This window comes from Crinia signifera, chromosome 1, assembly GCF_055691185.1.
Source record: "Crinia signifera chromosome 1, ASM5569118v1, whole genome shotgun sequence".
NCBI classification, from domain to species: domain Eukaryota; kingdom Metazoa; phylum Chordata; class Amphibia; order Anura; family Myobatrachidae; genus Crinia; species Crinia signifera.
The window spans coordinates 102,473,624-102,497,569 of NC_139217.1; the positions used below are offsets into that span (position 1 = coordinate 102,473,624).

General features: G+C 40.8%; 1 long non-coding RNA gene across 3 annotated transcripts in view; it reads left to right on the forward strand.

Moving 5' to 3' along the window:
* Positions 1-23,946, forward strand: part of LOC146058573 (uncharacterized) — a 35,998-nt gene that overhangs the window by 9,348 nt on the left and 2,704 nt on the right. For all 3 annotated transcript variants that reach the window (XR_014469873.1, XR_014469872.1, XR_014469874.1), the window contains 2 exons: positions 7,911-8,109; positions 19,819-19,962. This is a non-coding gene — a long non-coding RNA (uncharacterized LOC146058573). The remainder of the gene's footprint in view (positions 1-7,910; positions 8,110-19,818; positions 19,963-23,946) is intronic.

Here is a 23,946-nt window from a genome sequence, read left to right on the forward strand (position 1 = left end):
CATAAAGGCAAATTTCCTAAATCCACAAAAAGAAGTAATTTCTCCACCTAATGAAGAAAGTAGCATATACATTAAAACTAAGACATATATATATATATATATATATATATATATATATATATATATATATATATATATATATATATATATATATATATATATATATATATATATATATATATATATATTGTCAGCCAGTGAATTCCCTGGGTGTAGATTGTGTTTCATGTAGTCCCTGGCAAAATCTAGCTATATACTCCAGGGTTTTGTGTCCTGTGCTTGTCATTGATACATCGGAATGTAGCTTTAGATAAACTTCTCATTTTGAGCGAGTTAATTGCTTGTAATGCTGCAGTGTTTATGATATACCGATATAGAAAACAAGCACTGATATTATTCTGTTTGTTGACTCAAGAAATCAAACATAGGAATACTTTAAATATAGAGATCTGAAATTCCTCCTCTGACTTCTAATTTCTGATACATTGTTTTAACAAAGTTTGTGGGAATAAATAATGTGGTTATAAGGAAAGGCTGAACTGAACACTGAAATAAAGAAAGAGTAACAATGTTACACATTTATGTAGGGCAACGTTTTATTTTTATTGATTTAAATCCTTAGTGATTGATATCTGTAATCCTCATTCAGTTCTTCAGAGCATCGTTTATTTAATTGTAACTGTTCCCTCAAATTGTATCAAAGATAATAATAATGAAAAAATGTATACTTGTTATCAATAATGATATCTAGGGAGGCTGAGAGAGAGAGAGAGAGAGAGAGAGAGAGAGAGAGAGAGAGAGAGAGAGAGAGAGAGAGAGAGAATATATAATTATTAAATATATATATTCAAAGTTGATATACATATATGTATAAGTGTGTGTGTTAGTCTCTGTTGCTAATGTAGAAATAAACTATTTACTGCACAATCTAGGGAACATTTAGGGTGAAATTTGATAGGATGAGAGATTTATAAAGTGGGAGAACTGGTAAAAAATCTCCAGTTTTTTGTTAAAGCGGCAATCATTTACACTTCAAAATTAAACTGGTTTTGTAGTGTAAATGATTGCCGCTTTAAAAAAACTGGAGGTTTCTTACCAAATCTCTCACTTTCTGAATCTCTCATCCTATTAAATTTCCCACTTAGGCCCTTATTCAGATTGAAGCGGTACGGCCCGCATGCGGCCGTACCGCCGATGTTTTCTCTCTGCACATGCGCAGAGGTCACTCTGCGCATGTGCAGGGGAATTCTCCGTGTTAAAAATTTCGACGCCGCAAAGGGGGCGTATAGGGGCGTGAGGGGCTTCATCCCCTCATTTCCCTATGTGTACGCCCCGCGTTTCATGGGCGTTCCCATGCAAACGCGGGGCGTACGCATGGTAATGAGGGCATGACGCCACTCATGGGGGCGGAAAGCTGACGTCGCCGGATGTCAGCTTTCAGCCCCCATACAAGCTACCACACGGACGATTGTCCGTGTGGTCTCAGCTTGCGGGAGCTGCCGCGGCGTGCGGCCCTGCCTTCGATGGTCGTCGACCATCGAATGCAGGGGGCAGCTCCCACCATGGTGGAGGCGTACGCCTCCACCATTTTCGTGCGGATCGCCAGCCGTCCGTGTACGGACGGCCGTGGCGATCCGTAGTGTGGGCGGGGATACGTCTGGTGCGGTCGGAGCCGCATATGCGGCTCGACCGCACCAACCAGAATAAGGGCCACAGTGTTCTTATTTTATTCTTAATAATATAAATTACATTTTTTTAATAAGAAAATACAATAAAGTAATGGTTTTTACAGTAGGCTGGTATATAATGTCAAAACATTTATAGCTGATGTTATTAAACTCCACAGTGTGTCTCATTCTTCTAACTACATATTAAGCTATATTATGAGTCAGCCTGATATTTTCTGTTATAAAAATAACTGAGTTCCGGCAATTTAGTCTAAATTATTTTATGCCTTATTTTGCTTACATCCCAATGGTTTCAATAATAATATTCCTATCTGTACCATAATGATCACCCACTTGTCAGACTCATGTTTGCTGCTATATAATTATCAGTCGTCCAATCAATTAATTTATGTTATACACTGACAACCACCAAAAGTCATTGCTGCAGAAGATGCTGGCATTGCAAACCGGAGATTTCTGAGACCATATAACAGCACAAAGGTTGTGTATTTTTATACAGGTCACGGAAAGTCAAGTGATCTAATATTCCTAGTAATATACGTTTAATGCTGAATTATTTCCTGTAATGTTTTCTAAGGTCCATTCAAGTGATGACATCAGAACTCATCGATAATAAGTGATTACATCAGAACTCACTATTTACACACAAAAACACACACACGCGCACATATATATATATATATATATATATATACACACACACACCCACACCCACACACACATATATATGTTACAGTGAATATCAGCCCCTTGCAAAGATGGATCCACCACACGTCACTCCAGGCCTTGAAAAAGGTGTCAGAAATGTATTGCAACATTTCGGGGAACAAAACCCCATCGTCAGGCACCTGATTAAATATATTCCCAGCCTAGGCTGGAAATAACCAGGCGGCTAAATGGGGTGTGTGGTCAAGCAGCTCTCACTAGGGGGTGTCTAGTCCCCAATATACATAGGAAAAGAAAAAGGAAGGGGTGGTGGAGCGCTAAATTAATCTAAATAGAATCAATTGGGTAGTACAGTATTAATATTTTTAATTAATTAATCGTGAGGATGCCTCTTTGGTGTGGATTACATCTTTCCCTCCAGCGGAACCTATTCCTGCAGGTTTTATGGATTCCCCTACAAAATTTCATCTACATTTGGGATCTACACCAGGGACCGTACCAATACAAAATCAATAAGCCACCATCCTTCTATCACTGGAACTCTGGTTAACAATATAACTACCTCACTAGTCCAACCATCAATATTGTGTATATTTAAGTTTTTTTTATTATATATTTTTTTACTGTGATAGTCACTTATTGCTAATAATACATGTCTATATGTGTTTTAAATTTATGTGATTAATTAAAAATATTAATTTAGCGCTCCACCACCCCTTCCTTTTCCTTTACTATACACTTGATAACAGGGTTTCATATCCTGAAACATTGCAATAAATTTGTGACACCTTTTTCAAGACCTGGAGTGATGTGTGGTGGATCTATCTCTGCACCCAGTTTATGGGATAAAATATATTTTGCACTTTAATTGAAGTCTCTGAGTGCCACTGATTTATCCACCCATACACACACACACACATATATATATATATATATATATATATATATATATATATATATATATATATATATACTGTATATATACATAAACTTCACTTGTGAATCATGAAAAAGTAATAATGAGCAAGCAAGACTTGCGTGCCTGAAATAGTCAAAAAGAACCTGTTGCCATTGCAACAATAAAAAAGACTGTGAAAAATGTGTCATGTTTGGCTTTAAAACAGGTTTCTATAATGAGTCCAGTGTCTGCAGTGTGCTTATCTGCTTCATTTATTTGCAGTTAGCTATACATGTAAAACATTCCGGCTTCATATTACGACTCCATTTTACACCCAGTGAACTTTTCCCAGCCTGCGACATTGTGGTATACATTAGTAGTTTATTTCCTCACATCTTACCCACGTGTCCCTGAGACCGATTGAACTCTATGGATAGGGGTCCAGTGGGGAGAATGACAGACACTTTCACTGAGAACCACACAGGCCTGTCATTAAGTAAATATCAACAAAGGGATCTTCTTGTTTAGATATCAGGGCAGATTTTATGAGCTAGAAAGTTGGAAACTGTACAGAAATGAACGTACATCAGCCTGCAGCCAATCACTGAATGTTAGGCATGGTCCAATCATATCATCCACACACATATAAAGGTTTTTAAAATACCATGTAAAATATTGGTACTTGTGAGTTATCCGGGCTGCCGATTTTTTCATCGCGCCCGAAATCGTGGGCATCGCGTCGGTCGTGGCCGTTATAAGGAGCCGCGACGCAATGCCCACGATTTCCCATAGACAGTAATGTTAAAAGACACGATGGACCCGATTTCCGACCCGATTTCCCATAGACAGTAATGTAATGCAAGGGGACGCCGACACCTGTGAAGCCCGCAAGGGCACGCGGATACCTGTGAAGGTATCCGCGTGCGCTCGCCACGCTTCGGGCTCGGTGGCTCGCTGCGCTCGCCACACTATTCTATTCTCACTCCACGCCCTAGTGGATAGTAGGGGTATGAAAAGGTCGGAGGACGCGTACCGCCGCCCCTCGTGGGCTCGCTGCGCTCGCCACGCTTCGGGTTGGCGTCAATAGCGGGGTGGCGTTAACGGTGGTGGGGGGGCCATGAAACATTTTTTTTTTAAAACATATCCAATGTGAAATGCCCATATTGGCCAATTTCACATTGTCATTTTATTTTAACATTGCTGTCTATGGGAAATCGGGTCCATCGCGTCTTTTAACATTACTGTCTATGGGAAATCGGGTCCATCGTGTCTTTTAACATTAATGTCTATGGGAAATCGCGGGCATCGCGTCGCGGCCCCTTATAACGGCCACGACCGACGCGATGCCCCCGATTTGGGGCTAAATCGCGGGCATCGCGTCGGTCGGGTGTCCTTAAGTTTAGTTAACTTAAGGACAAAATCGGCAGCCCGGATAACTCACAAGTACCAAAATATTTTGTTATAAATATTTGCATAACCTATATCTAAAGTCAGCTACATCCCCGGACAGGCCCATTTGTGTACACCAACTGCCTCATATATTAGCGTAGCTTATATATCTTCTTAACTTTGCAAAAATAAATAATGATAATAATACTACTAAGAATATTAATCATTGAAACCTTCATCAACGTAATCATCATTATTATTTATCACTTAAAGAAGAGAATATTTTCCACCATTTATTCTCATACAGAGGTGGAACTTTACTAGGATCGGAGTTCTATTTCACATAGGATGTTGCCTTGATGACAACCAATCAGTATTTACTTATTTATTTAGCACCTTCTAGAAGAAAATAGATTGTATCTGATTGGTTGTCTATTGTAACATCCCATCTGAACTAGAACTCCCATCTTAGTAAATTTCCCCCAGAGAATCTATTCGATATTATGCAGACAAAGAATGAACTACCATGACATTTCCTAATTAACAATAAAAGCAGTTGTTACTTATTGTGCAACCACCAAAATAAATGACACAAATTATTACAAAAAAAGTTTTGAAAAAAACAGCAAAACAAATACATATTATCTAGATACAATAGTAAAACACTGATAAGAAAATACCAACACTATAAAATGACTAATGGTGTGCACACACGGTCAGATGTGCCTTAAGATCCTATCCACGATCCGATCAGATCGGATCGTGGATAGATAGGATCTTAAGGCACATCCTATTTGCATCCAATCTTGACTATATAGTGCAGATCTGCACTATATAGAAAAGGCAGCCAAGGCTTTCTGGCTTCCGATTCGTGAACGCGCATCGGGATCGGACCGGGATTGCAAGGGCTAAAACCCTTGCGATCTGCATCCGATTCCGATGCCGATCCGATGTTGACTATATCGTCAACATCGGAAAGGAAATCGGACCGTGTGTACACACTATAAGATAGACAGGTATATTGGTGTAAGATATTTAAAATATGGTTTGGTAGCATATATTTCTTTACTATACAATAGATAATATTTTATTATAGACATTTAAAATATAATATTTATAATATATATTCATTTCAAAAGCAATTTGGTGGTGATATTGCTGATGTAATACAAAAGCAATAGGACATATTAGAGGTTAATCCAATAATCGAAATTTAAAAGGATAAATTCATACAACGTTCAATAAAAAAAAAAAAATTCTAAACATCATAGTAACAATTCTGTGTTGTAGTGTATAATTCAACAATATATAATTACAACAATATTATTTTCGGAAATTAAAATAAAATTTTGTGGGCATTATTTTATCCATTTGTTTCCTAGTTAATTGTGTAATAACAAGTCATTTAACATAATAATATGATGTGTTTGCATGTTTATAACAGTATTTGTACAAATCCTTGTGCACACAAAGTAAATATATAAATAAAGGTTCAAAATAATAATAGGTAAAATAAGATAAATATACACTACTGTTTATCAGTGTAGAGTTGTAAAACCCATTATATTTCATTAATCTGCAGATTGATCAAGACAGGCCCAGCATTGAGTACTTTGTATGTGTGTATGCTTAATGTTAAAGATGACACCTTTATTGAGCATGTTACAATCCTCCTTCACATGACTAAAGTTTCTGCTTAGTAAATATGTACAGTGTGAATTTGAGACATTGAGTAGAAAAGTTGTATTCGTGCCAAGGTAACCTAGCACTTATTTGCTGCCAGGGTGTAGCCAGCTCAAAATACTTAGGCACTCCTTTCTGAATAGTGCCCTTCTCTTGTTTGTATGTAGAAATATGTGACATTATATGTACAAGTATTTTATTTATAGTAAGAATATCCATATCTATATATCTCTATCTATCTAAAGAAAAGAGAAAAAAGTCAGCACAGCCAGATTAATAGTTTAAATTATTTTATATAGAAATAACTGAAAAAAAAATACAAAAATGATGTCCATACAATAAACGCAGGTCCAGAACTAGAACAATGACAGAGGGCCAGCTAAATGTAGCAGTCAGTGGAATTCCATATACTTATCCAAACATGACACAATGGCTTATCTCAATGGAGAACACTGCAGGACTCATGCTCCATGACGAAACTGTTGGGTGTGACTATCAGCGGTGACGTTCTGACGTCCAAGGTCCGTCCATCTGCAGGAACAACTCAACACTGAGAACTGCAAAAGAGGAAAAATAGTTTAGCGCTTAATATCCAGCACTTAATTATATAAAACAGTGAATCCAGATCCCCTGCAGCTGGAATACAATGGGCTGCTTAATCCCCAAAACTGATAAACCAAAAATGAAATAACAGTGCTGGGAATTAGGTTAATATAATTTATTATATCAATATAGTTAATTAATCAAAATATTATAACCAACCATAAATGATGCCTAGACAATAAAAGCAATAATACTGTACAGCCGTGGTGTTAAACTCAAAGGCCAAAAGCTGTTGTGGAACTACACTTCCCAGCATGCCCTGCCACAGATTTTATATAATGAATTGCTAAAACTGTGGCAGGGCATGCTGGGATGTGTAGTTTGTCTGGAGGGACATGAGTTTTACACCACTGCTGTACAGAATAAACTACAATAAAATATGAAAACATAAACAATAAACATAAACAATAAAAAACACACAATGAATAATATATGACTGCATGACAATTGTACACTTCACTTTGTCATATAAGATTCGTCACTACAATCCAATTAACAGCCAGCCCTTAGTGTGTTTAGCTGTCAAACAAATTGTACAGTCCAGATAAGTTGTTAGTATTTTTAGTACTGTCCAGTATTGCACATATTTGTAATCTATACTAGAGGGAGGAAGATTCAAGGGAAATTTAAGGGAAAATTACTTCACAGAAAGAGTGGTAGATAAGTGGAATAGCCTCCCATCAGAGGTGGTAGAGGCAAATACAGTAGAACAATTTAAACATGCTTGGGATAGGCATATTGATATATATATATATATATATATATATATATATATATATATATATATATATATATATATATATATATATAAAGGGGCAGACTAGATGGGCCAAGTGGTTTTTATCTGCCGTCAAATTCTATGTTTCTATGTTTCTAATCCAGAAATGATATAGGCGGTATTAGTTTCCTATGGTTAGTATGCAAAATAAAGTAAATGTAATTATGGCCACAATTATAACAGGTACCTGTTTGATCTCCCTCAGACTTTTAAATGGATATCATGTCTCCCTGCTGGTGCTTGGAGCCAGAATGGCAGCTATCTCCGGAGTCCACGGATCCAAACAAAAGATATTTGTTGAAATGCTGAAAACGGCTCTCACCTGCGGTGTGGCTCCACGTGTTATGCTCCAGCTGTGACCGGGATGGATATGTGATTGGAAAGCTTTTGATTTTATACTTTATGTACATGAGCATATATTTCAGTAAAACTTAATTTGATATTACTGCTCATTGGTAAAGGCCCCCATACATCAAGGCGATTTGGTCCGATTTCGGCCGGCTGTGACCAATCGGCCAGTTAAATTGGACCAAATCGCCTCTTCCTGACATGCCGTCGGGTCCGATGCGCGGTCCCGTGTGCATTGGACCCGTTCCTCCAGGTAGTGAGGCGGGCGGGAAGCAGGGGCGCATGCGATCCATAACAACGGTTTGCATGTGTCCCTGCCGCCGGGAAGGTCCCTCACTCTGTCGAGTGTCCGTACACTGCTGCGAGACGCCGCAGAGACTTTTCAGTCCCTGCGCCTTTTCAGTCTCTGCGCCTTTTCAGTCTCTGCGCCTTTTCAGTCTTAAGACTTTTCTCTTTTTTTTCTTTAACATGTCTTAAGGAAGGGGACGAACTCCGCATAACGTCACATTAAAAGCATCCTTGTGCGTGTAAAGGTTTCAAAGCTAATGAGAACCAAAGATATTATATAGACACATATTTTCCTATGCACAGCAGACTTCTTTTCATGACATCTCAATGAGAGGGATATGTACTATGCCTTAGCGATAGATAAAATGGAGATAAATAAAGTACCAGCCAATCAGCTCCTTCCATGTGACAGGCTGTGTCTGTGCCTGAAATCAAAGCCGGATCCAAGAGGAGAATCAACAGGTGCAGTCGTCCCGGGGCCCCCACACATTAGGGGCCCTACACTCTCCCCCTGAATTGCTGGTACTGAAATTGGAGCACAGTAGGATTTAGTTGTGTCTCCAATTTCGCCACTACACAACCACTGCCAGCGCCGCTGTTGAGGTACTGATGAAGTCAGTGTCAGTCTCTAGTGGGATTTCAAAGTCACCACCGCATCCTCTGGGATTTCTGTGACGTCCAGGAGCTGAGAGTGAGGCAGTGCCATTTCACTCAGTCTCAGCTCCTTTCTCAGTTGCGCTGACAGTGTGTGACTGTCTGGCAGCAGGCTTTGAGCTGTGTGGCGCTGGACATATCAGTTATTGTGAATTATTCATAAACAATAGCACTATACTATACTATACTATTTATTTATTTACAGTTTCTTATCTATCATCTAGCGCAGCAGATTCCGTTGCACTTTACAATAGCAGACAGTGATAAAACAAACTGGGTAACAACAGACAGACTTGGAGGTAGGAGGGCCCTGCTGCAAGCTTACAATCTATACTAATACTATTTTCCATTAGGTAACTAACTTTATTTAACTACTAATATTTTGTGAGCTACCTTTTGTAACCTTATGACGTCTGTACATATACATTTACACATATATACATATATACATTTTTATGTATATGTTCTTTAATTTTAACAAATGTATTAAATACATTTTTCTTCCCATTTTTGTTAATCCATTTTGTATTTTTCTTAGAACTTATGCACCAAAAATTAATTGGCGAATTCCAATAAACCTTAAGCATACTTGCCTACCTGACCCTCTCCGTGCAGGAGAAAATGCTCTGTTCCTGGACTTCCCTGGTAATGTATGATTGCCATCACCTGTGGGGAGCTAGGTAAAGGTGTTTCACCACAGGTGATGGCAATCATACATTACCAGGGAAGTCCAGGAGCAGAGCATTTTCTCCCTCATGGAGAGCGTCAGGTAGGCAAGTATAACCTTAAGTAATGGATACATAGATAAAAAAAGGATTCCAGCCTGGCAATAAATCTGATTTATCCCAAAAATTGCTTTTTTTTGTGTTTCCCTATATATTTTAGCTGCACTATCACACCATCTGAATACTACATTTAGTGTATATATAGAAGCAGTTCATCTCATCATTGCTTCTACATAATATAGAACCTGTATTTTACATATATACGGTGGTATTTATCAAAGCTCTCACAATTTTATCTCTTTTCAAGCTTGGTTCCCATTTTAGTATTATGCAAGATATTTGGAACATTAAGGTACATTTTGTAAAGTGTGAGATTTGCACTTTTGTTTTAAAAAAAATACTAGATATTCTTTCTTGCGGAATTGAACACAATCACAATGCTGGATGATAAATAATACCTTCTTTCTATATCCAATATATCCCTTTTATTCATAGGGGCCCCCACAAGATAGTTGTTGAGAGCCACCTCAGACCTTAATCCAGCCCTGCCTGAAATGACTTCTAATGTAAAACAGTAGACTGCATAAAACAGCATAGAAAATGTTTATACAATGGGAAACATAATACACAATCTGATACTATTTTTACTCATGTTCCAGCTCATCTATAACTTGTTGTTATCCATTATACACATTAAGTTGATATTCTGTTTCTTTATTTATTTATGTATTTATTAGCAGTTATTTGCGTCCTATCGGAGAAGAGAGTGCTATATATATATATATATATATATATATATATATATATATATATATATATATATATATATAAAAGGATGCAGATGATGATGATTACTATTATTATTATTGTTGTTATTATTACTATTTCTATAGTGCACACATATTCTTCATTGCTTTACAGAGAAAATTGCTGTCATTTACATTAGTTCATGCCCAGAGAGAGGTCATATTCCATATTCTCAAATCCATGTACACACCGGTTATTTTTTTGTCAGAAGCCATCAGGATGTTTCCAGTTTATGGGGGAAAACCGGAATACCCAGATGAAACTAGGGATGTGCACCGGCCACTTTTTGGGTTTTGGGTTTTGGGTTCTGATTACCTTGAGGTTTTGGGTTCTAATGGGTTTTGGCAAAACACCTCCTAAGTGTTTTGTGTTTGGATTTTTTGGGTTTTGGGTTCTGATTTTTTGTTAAAAAAGCATAAAAACGGCTAAAATCGCAGAATATTCGTTTTTATTTTTTTTGCTCCTATGCTATATTAACCTCAATAACATTCATTTCTACTCATTTCCAGTCTATTCTGAACAGCTCACACCTTACAATATTGTTTTTAGGGCAAAAGGTTGCACCGAGGTAGCTGGATAGCTATGATAAGCCACACAAGTGTGCAGCACAAACACTAGACTGATATGGCACACTTAGCATCCCCTCTAGGCTGATACTGCACACCTAGAATTACCCCTGGACTGATATGGCACAGGTAGCATCACCCCTGGACTGATGCGGCACATTTAGCATCACCCCTGGACTGATATGGCACACTTAGCATCACCCCTGGACTTATACATCACACTTGGCAGCACCCCATATATTATACGGCAGACTTGGCTCACCCCAGGAATTATTTGGCAGACTTGGCTCACCCCTGGACTGATATGGCACACTTAGCATCACCCCTGGACTAATACAGCACACTTGGCAGCACCCCATGAATTATACCGCAGACTTGGCTTACCCCAGGAATTATACGGCACAGATGGTGGCACCCCTGACCTGATACAGCACACATGGAATTATACAGCACAGATGGCGGCACCCCTGGACTGATACGGCACACATGGCGGCAGGCATGGAATTATACGGCAGACAAATTCCTGCAGTAAAAATAAAAATTTGTATTCTTTTAATTATAAAAAAGAGCAGCACACCTTAATTAGCAACACCCCATGAATTATACAGCACTCTTGGCTCACCCCTGGACTACAGCGCATTTAACAGCCCTTGCAGTAAAAAAAAAAAAAACACCTTATTTTTATTTTCATTAAAAAAAGGGCAGCTCCCCTGGTCTGATATGGGACACATGGGGCACCCCTGGAATTATACGGCACACATGCGGGCACCCCAGGACTGATACAGGACACATGGGGGCACCCATGGAATTATATGGCACACATGCGGGCACCCCTGGACTATTACAGGACACAAGGGGGCACCCATAGAATTATACGGCACACATGCGGGCACTGCTGGACTGATACAGCACACATGTGGGCACCCCTGGACAAATACAGCACGCATGTGGGCACCCCTGGATGGATTAATTAAAATAATTATTATTTAATTAATTATTTAAAATAATGTAGCCCCCTCTGTAGCACTAGCAGCAGCCCCCTATGCATAAATCACCCCCCCCCCCCCCAACATTTCATCCCCCCAGCATGTTTCCCCAGCAGCTCAGCTCAGCAGACACCACGGACACATCCGTGCTGTCTGAAATCACCAGCCTGTTTGAAAATGGCGCCAACCGGCGGGAACTATATATCCCCAGGTCTTGCGAGAATCCGACAGCGGGAAGATGACGTTCGGCCTCGTTTTGAACTCAGAAAAATGGCGGCGACCATCGAGCTCCCTGAATTCGGCCTCGGATCAGGTAAGTTTGTGGGGGTTCGGATCTCTAGGATCCGAACCCGCTCATCTCTAATATATACACACACTGTGTCAGTAAGCCAGTTACTATACAGGGTGAGCTGCTATAGTTACACACAATGCATCAGTAAGCCAATGCTATACAGGGTAGGCTACTATAATTATGAAACCCACAAAAACACTGGGAGAACATACAAACTGCACAATGAAAGTGCTGGTTAGGAATTGAACTTGCGATATCATGGCCGTGAGGCAGCGATGATAACCACTACATTATCCTTGCTGATTTTGTTTTAGTGATATATGCTTCTTGTGTGAAGATAGGTGTAGGCCCGGAACAATGTTTACTTAATAAACACTTGAATTTTACCGCCATTGCTGAGTGACGCTCTGTTTATATGTATATTCAGATTATATGTTGTGGTTGTGTACTTTTGTAGTGTATTCTGGCTACATATTCCAATAATATGTTTTGGCTATTTACAGTATTCTAGATGAATTTTACGGTATGTATTTACCAGTTGTATATACTAATTATAGTTTATATTACTCATAAAGAAACTGCCTCATGGACTTGTTAAGATGGGTAATTTCAGTACAGATTTATTTTCCATTTTGTTACTGCTAGAATGTACTTAACAAAGAACTTTCCATCACTTATGCTTCCGCCCGGATATGAAGGTATATTAACTACAGTATGTGGTGGGTGTTCAAAGCTTGGCTTTGCATGCCATATTTAAAAGGGCAATAGTAGTAAATGCAAAACCAGTCTTACAGTTAATATGATTGCCTTTTTAAATGAGGTAGACATAATCAGCAATCAGTAATATTTGTCTTTGAAAATCCGTTGCTTAGTAAATACACCCCATAAGGAAAAATAAGTCCAGAGTATGACTTGATCTATCTGTATACCACACTCACCAGTGATGATGATGATTATTATTATTATTATTATTATTATTATTATTATTATTATTGTATTTACATAGTGCTCTTTCTTTAAAGGTGCCCATACACAGGGCCTTATTTTGGTTCACTCTTTCTGACAAAATCCTTCTTAGATGGACAAAACCATGTGCACTGCAGGTGGGGCAGATGTAACTTGTGCAGAGAGAATTAGATTTGGGTGGGGTTTTATTTCAAAGTGAGATCTATATTGAAGTGTAAAAATAAAGCAGTCAGTATTTTCCCTGCACAGAAACAAAATAACTCACCCAAATCTAATTCTCTCTGCACATGTTACATCTGCCCCCTGCAGTGCACATGGTTTTGTCCATCTAAGAAGTATTTTGTCAGAAAGAGTGAACCAAAATAAGGCCCACAGTGCGATAGCACCGTGCATAGCGATGTGATGCGTGCATCGCATCACACAGTACAAAATGTATGTGCTGCACATACTTTTTGTACTGCCCACGGATCACATTGCACACAGATCGCATGCAAAATGCATGCGTTGCGATGCAATGCAATGCGATCCAGCCGGGTGCGATCATCGCACCGTGTATGGGCACCTTTAGGAGTAAATATTCATTGGTCAAAGCTGCTAATCGTTGCCGGTTTTGATAGGATTAAAGTGACATTTTTATAAAATATTGGAGAAATAGAGATGACTAAAGACTTATAAAACTGCATAAATTGTTAAAAAAAAAAAAAAAACATGTTGCAATGCATTATCCAAGTTACCATTATACAGTACCGCTAGATACCGTAATCAGAGTACTGGAAATTGGCAAGCCGTAAAAATGTTTAAAAGGTACTCTTTACCTAGCACGGCGCCCATCGCGGGCATCGCGGGTACATTTATGGCTGGCCGCGACGCGACCGACGCGATGCCCACGATTTCCCATTGAAACCCATGTTAAACATGGAAATCGCGTCGGTCGCGTCGCGGCCGGCCATAAATGTGCACACGATGGCCGCGACGCGATGCCCCCGATTTCCCATAGGAATCTATGTTAAAAGGGCCCGATGGACACGATTTTTATGTCAAATGCCTCAATGCCCGCGATTTCCACATAGGAATCAATGTTAAATGGGCCTTAGAGGAACAAATAGGGCCCAAATAGGCACAATTAACCCTTAAATGTCCCCCCCAATTTTTTAACGCCACCCCACGATCCACGCCAACCCGAAGCGTGGCGAGCGCAGCGAGCCCGCGAGGGGCGGCGGTACGCGTCCTACGACCTTTTCATGCCTTACTATCCACGTCGGCGTGGAGTTGAGAATAGAATATTGTGGCGAGCGCAGCGAGCCACCGAGCCCGAAGCGTGGCGAGCGCAGCGAGCCCCGCGAGGGGACGCGGATACCTTCACAGTTATACGCGTCCCCTCGCGGGCTTCACAGGTGTCCGTGGCGACGCGGACACCTGTGAAGTCCGCGAGGGGATGCGTTTACCTGTGAAGGTATCCGCGTCCCCTCGCGGGGCTCGCTGCGCTCGCCACGCTTCGGGCTCGGTGGCTCGCTGCGCTCGCCACACTATTCTATTCTCAACTCCACGCCGACGTGGATAGTAGGGCATGAAAAGGTCGGAGGACGCGTACCGCCGCCCCTCGCGGGCTCGCTGCGCTCGCCACGCTTCGGGTTTGCGTGGATCGTGGGGTGGCGTTCAAAAATTTGGGGGGACATTTAAGGGTTAATTGTGCCTATTTGGGCTCTAAGGCCCATTTAACATTGTTTCCTATGGTAAAATCGGGTCCATTGAGCCATTTAACATGAAAATCGTGTCCATCGGGCCTTTTAACATTGATTCCTATGGCAAATCGTGGGCATCGCGTCGTGGCCATCGTGTGCACATTTCTGGCCGGCCGCGACGCGACCGACACGATTTCCATGTTTAACATGGTTTTCAATGGGAAATCGTGAGCATCGCGTCGCGTCCGGGCACCTTTAGCCCGCACACGACGCGACCGACGCGATTTTTTACCTCACGATGCCCACGATCAAGATCGTGGGCGCCGTGCTAGGTAAAGAGTACCGTTTAAAATAAATGGCACACGACATTTATGATCATATGGCATTTAACATAGTCATGTGTTAAGGACATAAAAAGAATAACTCAGTTATGACTGTAGATTGTCCTCTGAGAAAAAGTCAGTGTGTATATGCTAATAGAATTTTATCAGATGTCCCCATTATTTATTATTATACATTAGGTGCAGAATGTTAATTGCTTAAAAAAACTGTAGAAACTGGTTATTAATTAATATGATCTTTATGTGCATGTGTTCAATTACATTTACAACGTATTCAAACTAATAAAGGGGGCTCAAAATATATGCAAACTAGCATACCATAAAGACACCGTACAGTATAGGGTGACCTTACTGCTTGGCACAATCTGCAGAAAGGTAGATAATCAAAATACCCAGATTTGCTTGGTCAGGTCTAACAATCAGATTGTAGTGTTTCTGTGCCTCATGTTCCTATTTTTCAATTAATGACCCCACACAGGCTGTGGTCAGCGTCATAGTACAGTCTGGTTTACTGCATATTTGTTCCACTGGGGCAGATGTATTAAGCCTTAACAACAGATAAATGCAAGGGTGATAAAGAGAGATAAACATCCAACCATTCACCTCTGCACTGCCATGTTACAGGCTGTGTTTGAAAAAAGTCAGTAAGGAGCTGATTAGCTGGATGTTTATCTCTCTTTATCACCCTTGCATTTATGTATCTCTTGTTAAGCCTTAATACATCTGCCCCAATGTGACTTACTAGAATTGGATTTTCATCCTTACAGCAATTGGAGTTGTCACAAATGGTACAATAATTGCTCAAATTGATCCCAATAGTTTACATCATACCCTGTTCTGTTTTAAGGTGTGCCATATTTATGGTGCTGCGAATCATTTGTGGCGCCTTACAAATAAAATATAATAATAATCATAAGATGGCAGCAAACTGATACAAGTAGTGTTATTGGATGACAGGCAATAACACTACATGTAGTAAATAAGTACACATAGTTTGTTTTCCAGAAACAACACTTTATTCTTTGTCAAAAACAAAGTATGAGATAATATTTATTTATAATGTGCTAAACTGCAAAATAATATCACCAGTGCATAATGCACACTTGTGGTACAGTTGTATGTCTAGTTTACTTGCCTTCAACACTAGGGGGTGCCAATGGCAATCCAGCAGTGTAAGAGTTACATTTTCAGTTTTTTATTATTATTTTATTTTCTGTGAGACTTAGGTTTTCACCTCCCTGACAAACACCTCATAACACATAGAACATTCAGCCTTCCCCCAATCCTACACATTTCTTTGTTTGCTCATATAAGGCTGCAGGTGGCTGAAGTTGAGTGATAACGCTAAATAAATCACATTTATTTTACCCAGGTTCAAAGATTTTAAGTATTCTTGTTATTTTATGATACTTTAAGGACCCCTTGGATGTACATGTTTACTCAAATTGGCCAAGTACCAGGTATAATCCTTTTTTTTTATTTCTCCTCCACCTTTCAGGACAGGGGAAAAGAGTTGTAGATTTAGAGAGGGTTAAGGAAAATATAAACATGTTAGTTATATTTCCACAGCAGTTAAAGAGGATCGCATTTCACAAATCAGCCTGGGGAGAGCTAGCAGAGAAAAATAGATTTAGGGGACTGTTCATTTACAACAGAGGGGCTGCCTCACTATGCCCAGCAAAATGTATTTAATTGCCAAGGGAGACCGACACCATAAGGAAATGTCTTTAACCATTTCTATTTGCTATCTGTTACGGTGAGAGACACTTTCCTAACTCTTCAACAAAATATTTATCATGCTCTCTCCATTTGCCGGTAATGCATCCACATATACACACACACACACACACACACACACATATACAGAGCAGTGTAATATTTGTTATCAAATAACATGGTGATTGCAAATCTCATATATTGTGCATACTATCAAGTAGCATTTATTCACAGATTTGGTCCATGTTGTGTAAGCCAACTGAAGACGCTTAAATAGGCGATACCCAATCTATAAATAAGCATTTGTGAATATTACCTTAGTAACTCTCTACACCAGTTTAACAAATGACAAAAAAGACTGCAAGAAAATGTCCAACAATGGTTGATATAAAGTGCTTATAACCAACAAAAAAGGTTTTATTAATCTTTAACTCCATCATATAAAAGTGTGAATGAAGGACATTGAAATCACAACATTTTGCCATTTGTGAATTATTTACTAATGTGTCAACAAGCTTTAAAGAGAATTATAGGATAACAAAAATGGCCACCGATTTTAAGACCTGTAAGTTGTAAAATATTCATATTGACCTACAGTATAAAATGTGTGCTGAAAAATGTGCGCTAATTGTTGTCATTGTCTAAGTAACAGTTTATTATGATGCAAAGGGAACTTTTCTAACAATAGTCTGTTCTCATAGGAACAAAGACATGGAATCGGAAGGTGCCAGAATTACACCAAATTAAAGAACAAAGCTAATCTATTAAAAGAACAAAAGTAAAACCGCTCGGTTAAATTTTAGAATAAAAGACCATTCAATACGCAATATAATGTTGAATTAATACAATTAATTCAACTTAAAATTAAAATTTAATTAATAAAAATGAAAAACTTAGTCGTTTAGTCAACACTGCAATATCTTGGTTAAAGACCCCATGCTTGGCTCTCAATTACTTCAATTAATTCACAGGAAGTATAGACTTTTAAAAACTAAGATAACTCATAAATGTCATACTTCTATGTTGAAGGAGTCCTTGTCAACAACTAACAATAGTGGATGTATACCATTAAATATTTCTTTTTAAAAAATATTATATTACACTATTTTATGGTGTTGGATTTATTGCAGCCCTGTTGTAGCTGTCCAAATCATGGAAATCTATATACTGTGTAAGCCATTGTGGTGATGACATGGATTCATTTGCTGTGATAATCACATTTTTTGGAGTGTAGCAATATAACATAAGCCTGTTTAAATCGTAATAAACTTTAGATGCAGTAAACTTCAAAAAGTGATAAAGTGGAGAGTAATAAACAACCAACCAACCAGATCCTGTCATTTTTTCAAGCCCAGCCTGTAACATGGCAGTAAGGAGCTGATTGGCTGTTTGTTTATTAATCTCCATTTTAACACTTTTTGAAGTATAGTGCACTTGACCCAATATATGAGATATACTATCATTTTGCTGCTTGACAGCAATTCATATATTTTGTTAAATTGCTGTTCTTAGTTCCAGTGCAATAGGGATCATACAGGAAGACATATTGTCATTTGTACTTATTTCTTCAGTACCTTGAGTTCATTAGCACACCAAGGGGCTGTTTTACCAATACATGGACCGATTGGACAATATTATTCTAAATTTAGATCTGGATAAAAAAAAAACATAGTATGTATGCAAGGTCATTTCTTCCAAAAGATAACAGATCACTATACCAAGGTTTGCATCTTGCCCTCTGGCCTTAAATTTTGCTTCCCCCAACCTTCTCTGTCACTCTCAGGTCCCTGACTGCTTACTGCTGTATGACAGCAATTGGGAAAGGAGAGGGAAAGGAAGCATTCTTTTGCCTCTGTCCCTACTACTCTCACCGTGCCAGGCACCACACTTACTCCTGTAATGAACAACAATTGACAAAAGCAATAGGGGGGGGGGGGGGGGATTAGTTGTAGATCCAAGTGCTTTAATATTACTCATTCAGGGTGAAATGTACTAAGGGGCAGATTTATTAAGCTTGGAGAAGAGATAAACTGGAGATAAAGCAGAGAAAATGTAAAAGGAGATAAAGCACCAGCCAATCAGCTGTGTTTGAAAAAGACAGTTGGGAGTTGATTGGCTGGTACTTTATCTCCTTTTACCTTTTCTCCGCTTTATCTCCAATTTATCACTTCTCCAAGCTTAATAAATCTGCCCCTAAGTCTCGAAAAGTGATAAAGTGTAGTGTGATAAACCACCAATTAGCTCCTACCTGTCATTTTTCAAATCCAGCCTGTGACATGCCAGGTTGGTGCTGATTGGCTGGTGGTTCATCCCTTTCCAAGCTTCGTACATCTGGCCCTCAGTGTTTTATTTTCCTTGCATGTGCGTCAGCAGTTGATAAGGGAGAGCAGCAGATAGCAGCTTTTTACCTGTGAAGCTGACAGCATCTGCTTTTTAATGTTTCTGTTGGTGTTGAGTTAGGAGCGCGGAATGGGATATAATGTCTTTGGAAAACCTACAAACTGACTTAATTGGTGAGAAAGTCTAGAATGGTGAATCTCAACGGCAAATAGGCTTAAAAGGCTTATAAGTAAGTTGGCAAAAATTTGTCCAGAACAGGTTTTTTGTTTGTATCTGATACTGGTAGGCTAGAGATGGATGAAGGTGGTGCTTATTCTTTTCTGAATTTGCATGTCTTCATGCAACGTACTGCATGAGCTGCCCCATCCAGCACCTATATAAGTGATGTGTCATTCCACCTAGGATACAGTTGCCATGCAACCTGCCACACTATTGGAAGACGAGGAGGAGAAGAGAAATCTTCAACATTTTGGATTGAAGAAGGATGAGGACATGGCTGCCAGACAGTAATGCCCAGATTCAGGCTAGGTTACACACTACACACAGGTATACAACATATTGACCACTGTAATCTAGCAATGTCATTTTTTCATTCCGTTACCTTGTTTATGTGTTTACGTGCAACTGATTTCCCTGGGACCTGGCAGGCTGAGTGGGGCAATGTGGAGCGACCGGAGAGCATGGATACAGTACATAAATGTATTCAAATTATAAATACACTATGAAACATGCAGCTTCCATGGGATATTGGGCACAAACATACATATCTGCTAATACAAATACTTCTAAAAGTTCTAGTTTGCAAGACACAGCAATGCCTGGCAACAACACATACTGCTATATCGCTTCATTCTCTAGCTAATTTAGACTCTATTTTGTGTTATCTCGTAGGAGTCAAACACTAGCTGACACACCAGCTTACTGGTGATGTCACATGAGAGACAGGGGAGATATTTATTGATGTTGCTGTAATGTACTTGCAAGCATACAGCAGATTATTGAAGGTGTAGTTCAGGCATGTCCAAACTATGGCCCTCCAGCTGTTGTGAAACTACAAGTCCCATCATGCCGTGCCACAGTTTTGCTATTAGGGAATGCTAAAACTATGGCAAGGCATGCTGGGATGTATAGTTTCGCAACAGATGGAGGTCCATAGGGACATGCCTGGTGTAGTTTATCATAATGTTTGGCCCCCATGAGTCTTCATTTACATTTAAGGTACAATTGTTCACCTCGGCAAACTATATTATGTTAAAGGAGATCCAAATTTAAAACTTGCGTCTAATATGGAGGAATGTCATGGGTTTGAAAATCATATTGTGGTACTTGTGTATTTTGGCAGCGCCCATCGCATTGCATACCATAACGCATACGATGGTATGCGATGCGACGCGATATCGTTCGATAGTGTACGATGGCATACAATTTTCAAATTGTATGCCATTGTACATGGCATACAATGCCATACGATGCGATGCGATTAAACATTGTATAAGCACCCTAATGGGTGCTTATACAATGTTAAGCACCCTAATGGGTGCTAACAATGTTAAATGCACCCCCACGCCACCCCCCCACTATAAAAGTGAACCCGAAGCGTGGCGAGCGCAGCAAGCACGCGAGAGGCGGGACGACCTTTTCATACCCCCACTATCCACGTCGGCGTGGAGTTGAGAATAGAATAGTGTGGCGAGCGCAGCGAGCCACCGCGCCCGAAGCGTGGCGAGCGTAGCGAGCCCCGCGAGGGGACGCGGATACCTGTGAAGCCCGCGAAGGGACGCGTTTACCTGTGAAGGTATACGCGTCCCCTCGCAGGGCTCGCTGCGCTCGCCACGCTTCGGGCGCGGTGGCTCGCTGCGCTCGCCACACTATTCTATTCTCGACTCCACGCCAACGTGGATAGTGGGGGTATGAAAAGGTCGTAGGACGCGTACCGCCGCCCCTCGTGGGCTCGCTGCGCTCGCCACGCTTCGGGTTCACGTTTATAGTGGGGGGGGGGGGTGGCGTGGGGGTGCATTTAACATTGTAAGCACCCATTAGGGTGCTCAAAAGCACCCTTTAGGGTGCTTATACGATTTTTCATTGCATAGGGGGTCAAAATCGCGTCGCATCGCATCGCATGCCATCGGGTACATGCCATGAGATGCGATACGTTCATCGTACGATCTACATCGGGGGCGCCGCTATAATACACAAGTACCCATATTGTCAAGGTCATTATGATGACGATTAATGGGCCTGATTCAGACCTGAATGTTAGGGCCAGATGTATCAAGCTTCTAAAAGTGATAAAATGGAGAGTGATAAACAGCTAACCAATCAGCTCCTACCTGTCATGTTACAGGCCGGGTTTGACAAATCACAGGTAGGAGCTGATTGGCTGATTGTTTATCACTCTCCACAGATACAGGCTGATCAAGGCCAGCGCTGACATTACAGACCCTCCTTTAAAATGTTTGCGCACGCCTGCGTATTTTCTAACACTTTCAGAAAATTGCCACTTACCACCCCCAAACACCAACTTCCTGTCAGTCAAACTGCGAGAGGATTGCAATCCCGGATTGAATACCCCACATTGACACAAAACATTTTTTGGGGTTAGGATTAGTGTTATAGGTATAGGTTTATGGTTAAGGTTAGGCTTAGGTTTAGGGTACTAAAAAATCATATGTTTACATCTCGGAGTCAACATATTAAATATTGACACGTCTACATATTAACTGTCCACCTAATGAAAATGTCCACCTTATGTCATTCTTCTGTCAACATTCTACTGTTGACATTCTGTATGTCGACTAGTCACACCACACGCATTTGGTCATAGCTCCCAACCAACCAATTATGATTGTGCCGCTGTGATGCATCTCAGGACGCATGAAACTGCAGCAGATGTATGCAATGTTAAAGGATTTTATTTTAGCAAAGTGGACTTAGGGTGTCCTATCACTTCCAAAGGGGAACACATGGCACCCCAAAATGTAACATGACCTTGCCCCTCTACCATTACACACCCCCTTTCTGTCGGTTGGCAAGCTTGAGCTGGATTTCAGTGGCGTAACTATGGAGGTTGCAGGGGATGCAGCTGCTTGGGGGGGCCCGAGGTCCAGCAGCTATCCCCTGCACCCTTTAGCAATTGTTTTTACATTTAAAGCAGTGCCTCAGGGACAGACGTTATGGCGGAACTGCAGCGGGGATGCGGCGGTTCTGTGAAAACCCCCACCCACCAACCATAACATCCCATATGCAGAGGTGGTCACCTCTGCTTATGGGATGTTACCAGAGGCATAGGTGCCGATTTATGTTTTTGCTGGTGGGTGCTCAAGCCAAAAATATAGGGGAGTGGCTTTATGGGAAAAGGGCGTGGCCACAAAATAATACTGATTTATATTACGCAGCACAGCTGTCTCCAATATTCAAATTATAGCAACAGTGCCAAATACATAAATGCCCAGACAGTGCAGGTACAAAAATCCCCCCCACAGAGCCAAATACATAAATGCCCCCACAGTACCTGTGCCAGCGACAAGGGAGGGGCAGTGCGGTGGGACATGAGCGAGTGGGCCGCTGCTAAGCGGGTGGGTGCTCATCAATTTCCATGGGTGCTCGGGCCCTCAAGCACCCACAATACATGCAGGAGACCCGGCTTTCACAGAGCCGATGTACAGGAGACACAGTGAGTCAGTGCTGATGTGCGGGAGACCCGGCGCTCACATGGATTGACCTAGAGACCCAGCACTGATAATTCCACTGACCACCAATGCTACAGGTACAAAGCACTGCTTGCACTGAAGGGGGAGGGGCAGTGCAAGCTACATAGTGTGCCTGGATGGGGAATGGTATTAGAAGCTAAAAGATAATGCCTTTCTTAAAATTTCAACCCCCTGTCCCCCCCCCCCCTCTATTATTTTTCTGTGTCCACTCATTTTCTCTCTCTCACTTTCCCTCCCCCTCACTGTCACAGCCCTTCTAGCCTCCTGCCCCCTCCCCCTTTCTGTCACATTTCTCTCTCTCTCCCTGCACTCTTTACCCCTGCCCTTTCAACTCTTTCTCTCAATTCTCTCAACCCCCCACCCCACACACACACACACTCCCCCGCCCCCCTCTCTCTTCCTACCTGGCGGAACTTTCTCTCTCTCTCTCCAAGTCACTTCCGCTTTCTCTCCATGACACACCTTCTCTCTCTCTCTCTCTCTCTCATCTCTCCCTGATGCTCTCTCTCATCTCTCCCACTGGCACCCCCTTTGTCTCCCTAACACCCCACTCTCTTTCTCTCTCTCCCTAAAACAGTCACACTCCTCTTTATCCTTATCTCACTCTGTCTCTCCCTGACACCCTCTCTCTGATGCTCTTGCTCTCTTTCTTCTGCCCACCTAAGGGGCATTGTAGTGAGGGGGGGCTTTCAAAATCTTGCTATGGGGCCCACAAAGTTCTAGTTACGCCCCTGCTGAATTTCTTCCTATATCTAATAAGGCCAAGAAGTGTAATGTAACATAAGGCTGCCATGCCCTCAGCAGGACCACATGTGGAAAA